Raw genomic sequence first — 4210 nt, forward strand, 5'->3', positions numbered from 1 at the left:
ATATATATATATATATATATACATACGTACAATAAATGAAACACATATACATTTATACGCATTTATACAAATACATAGTTATAGTTATATATGTTGTGTGCGTGTGTGTGTGTGCGTAACGGCCTCTTCGTTTATATTTATGTAAACATGAATTTATTTCAAGAACACCAACAAAATAATGTTTTTTTCTTCTACAAGGCAATTTTAGATGTAATCAAAGATTTTAAACTGCGTCTTTTATTTTGTTTTCTTTTTTAACAACCTGTTTACTTTCAACATTTCTCCGCAACCGCAGAAAAACTTCATCAGAGCTCGCTGCAGATTATAATGAAGCTTGCACACCAAAAATATCACCAAGAACAGCAAGAAGACTTCAAGAAAACATTCAGAAAGGTTGGAAAACGCGGAAGAAACCCTTGATTTCTGCAGTCAACAAAACAGCGCCTCCAGTGGGCTAAATATCATCAAAACTGGACTCCGACACAGTGGTCAAATGTCATCTAATCACATGAAAGCAATTATCAAGTTTATGAATTGAGCTATACTCTTGTTCTTTTAGATACATAAAATAATTTCATTTCAAATCCTGAGTTGCAATGGATGATGCATTAAAGGCCATGTTTAAACCATTGTTTTTAGATTTTCAATACACCTGGGCCAACTTATGTGAGGAGAAGTATCGGATAGGTATAGTCTATGTGAGAAGTGTTGCGCGGTGCCAACAGTGGAGCACAGTGGTGGTTCCATCATGTCTTCAGCTGGGACAGGAAAAATGTTTCTGTGAAGAATGAATTTCACGACCTACGCTGCAATGCTGGATCAAGTTTTGGAAGCCTCCATTCGGCAATTATTTCCAAATACATATAGAACTGAAGCAGCATGGGATAACATGACACCAGGAGAGTGTCACAACTTAGTGGCATCCATGCCAAGATGAATTATGGCAGTCATTAAAGCTACTAAGTATTAAATTACTTAAGAATAAATTATATTTGCATTGATATACTTTTGTTGTCCTACTTTAGCAATATGCTCTTAAAGTAATTTGTTTTGATGGATGCACTATACTTCTAGCCAGGGTTGTACTGTACATGTGAAGAGTAGTAATATCCACTGTAAGTAATTGTAGCTGTAGCAAGAAAACTAGCCATGTCGACGCACAGTATTTGAGGAGGAATATACTATTATAGACACGCATGCTGCACTACCTTCAATACAATAATTAGATAATCAGCTAGCTTCTTTCAAGGATAGTGAGAATGCATATTGCAAGTTTAAGTGGAATTATTTGGTTCCTAAAGGATAGATACACTGTGATATAAAATGGGAAATAATAGGCGAGGCAGAGCTTTAGGTAATCAGAAGTAAGACATTCTATTTGAATGATATATGCCACATTTTCACGTCTAAATATCAATTATTAAATGATAAACGGAAAGTAGCCCTGAAACGTGGTAGAATTCACATAGATAATATTAGTGCAGTGTCTCGTTTGCTTATATTCTAGAAATAATTCATACTGACACTCAAATTGTCCTTGATATATTTTATTTACACTTTTTTTTTAGCTTCAGTTACATATCTCCAAAAGTTACATATCTTCTATGCGAGTCATATATTGAATTGTACGGTACTTTTCAATATTTTCCGTGTGTAACAAACATATCACATATGGAATAATTTAGTCTATATCTCAGACCATGTTATGTACATTCAGATATAGAGTTGATTTATATACTTAAAAATTCTAATTTCACTACACTTGGAAGTATTCTACCATTTTGTGTGCAATACCATTATACGAAAATACTGCATATCTTATACGTAGATACTGCATATCTTATATTTCTAAATTATATTTCACTTAGTGACCCTTAATTATATACACCTATAACTGAAATTTATTCCTATTTACTTCACTGTGGAGGAAATATTTTCACCTAGTTTGAGACTGAGCATTCTTGGTTCGAATTTCAAACTTCAGGGTCATCTACGCTGAATCTGATTTATAGCAATGTCAGATTTGTGACTATTCCTCTCTTAAGCACTTAACGCTAATGTTTCACTGCTAAAATGTAAAGCTGTCTAAACCTTTCTACCACATTTCGCTTCAAATTATAATAGTGGCAACACCTTGAATAAAGCTGCATAGACTCGTTCTCAACCAGAGGAAGAAACTGGATGCAAATCTAACCCACATTGCAATATATTCATACAGCAGAAACATATGTTGGACAGAGATTTAAATCAAAGAAATTACTGTGACAATAAAAACTGTGTAGATTCTCCTTATTTATTGGAATTTTCTTGAATATACATTATGTAAACTATTTATAATCCAAGAAGCCGGGATTTACCCTTCGGATAAAATACATTGGAATTATTAACCTCGAATAGTCCTAAATTATTCTTTACCATTCGAAGCGGTTAGCCTTAATTTGGATTATACTAGAGTGCTTGAACGCTATCTGCCTGGGTATACTATCCTTATCTGATCACTGTTTGTGTATGTTTGTGTGTATGTGTGCGTGTGTGGAACTCAACACAGAGACAATTAAGTAAACAAAGAAAGGTTGTTTATAAGATTCTTAGGTACACATTTCTTATGTAATTTCCATTAGCATAGTGCGATTATCGGTTGCATAATGCGAACTTAAAAATTGCGTCATCCAAACATGCTGCATTATCGTCAGTGAATTGTACTTATTAAACCTACGTTAGTTGGAGAGATCATGAAGCTGTCGTAATAGCCATCGGAGAGACGTGAAATCTCTCTCTCGCTCTCTCTCTCTCCCTCTCTCTCTCTCTCTCTCTCTCTCCCTCTCACTCTTTCTTTCTCAATCTGTGCGTGTTTGTGTGCGTGTGCGTCTGTTCGTGTGTGTGTGTGTGTGTGTGTGTGTGTGTGTGTGTAATGTTAGCATTCACTTACACTTGTGTGACTGTACACGAAAATATCTGCGAACTATTGAGTTTTTCCTTGCCATTGAATTTTGAATGAATAAACGCATAAACATGTACCTTGCTATCGCTGAGCAGATTATTTTAGGGAAAGCTTAGAATGGAAATAGCATCTGACAAAGTGAAAGAGGATGATTTAATTTTAAACATTCTTGTTTTTTTTTTTTTTTTTCAATGCCGATTCCTCGAGTTTGAAACACCTCCTTTACTTCATACATACTCTAGAATTTGATTAAAGAAAACCAATGTAGAATATATATATATTATTACATATATATATATTATTACATATATATATATATATTATTACATATATATATATATATTATTACATATATATCATAAGCAAAAACTATGTATCATTGCATCATTGTATCATTGTAAGAAATTCATCACCTATAAAAGGGCTGTGGTTAAGCAGAGGAATAAATATATATAACATTTCATCTCGTCTTTGTAATTATATATAACTTTCTATAGCATTGAATTTCATATGCCCCGTATCAACAAAATAAATAGAATGGATACATTTGGATTGATTTAATCGACTCCCGAATATTTCTTTATGTTTGCGGTGTTAATGTCGAAAATCAATGGGGCACCAATAAAAATACAAAACAGTAACTACTACCACCACCAGCACCACCAACAACAACATAGACAACTACAATAACGGCAACGGATATTTTCTACGAGAATTACAGCAAAACTAGCTACAATAAAGAAGGTTTCCTTCATAGAAAATCTAAATGCAGTATAGAATAACATCCGGTAAAATCGAATCTTGAATGAGATTTCACTTTCAAATACATTGCTTTTTTCTCCTTTTCGTGATGGTGTTACTACTATTGGGGGTATGCATTGATATTACAGAAACTTAACCCAGTGCCTGATAAATTTAAGAAATTGCACTTCATCTATAGAAATCAGTTGTTTAAATATTTCCATAGCCATTCGTATTCAAAAACATTTCCCTATACACGCATATAACAACACACACAAAGAAATCACTATTACATCACTTGTATACACACACACACACACACACACACACACACACACATATATATATATATATATATATATACATATACACACACATACATATACACACACATACATAATTACATACATAATGATATATACATATATGTTCATATATATATACATATATATATATGTATATACACCTACATACATACATATATGTTCATATATATAAATATATGTGTATGTATATATATATATATAT

Source organism: Octopus bimaculoides, chromosome 7, assembly GCF_001194135.2.
Source record: "Octopus bimaculoides isolate UCB-OBI-ISO-001 chromosome 7, ASM119413v2, whole genome shotgun sequence".
Taxonomy (NCBI): domain Eukaryota; kingdom Metazoa; phylum Mollusca; class Cephalopoda; order Octopoda; family Octopodidae; genus Octopus; species Octopus bimaculoides.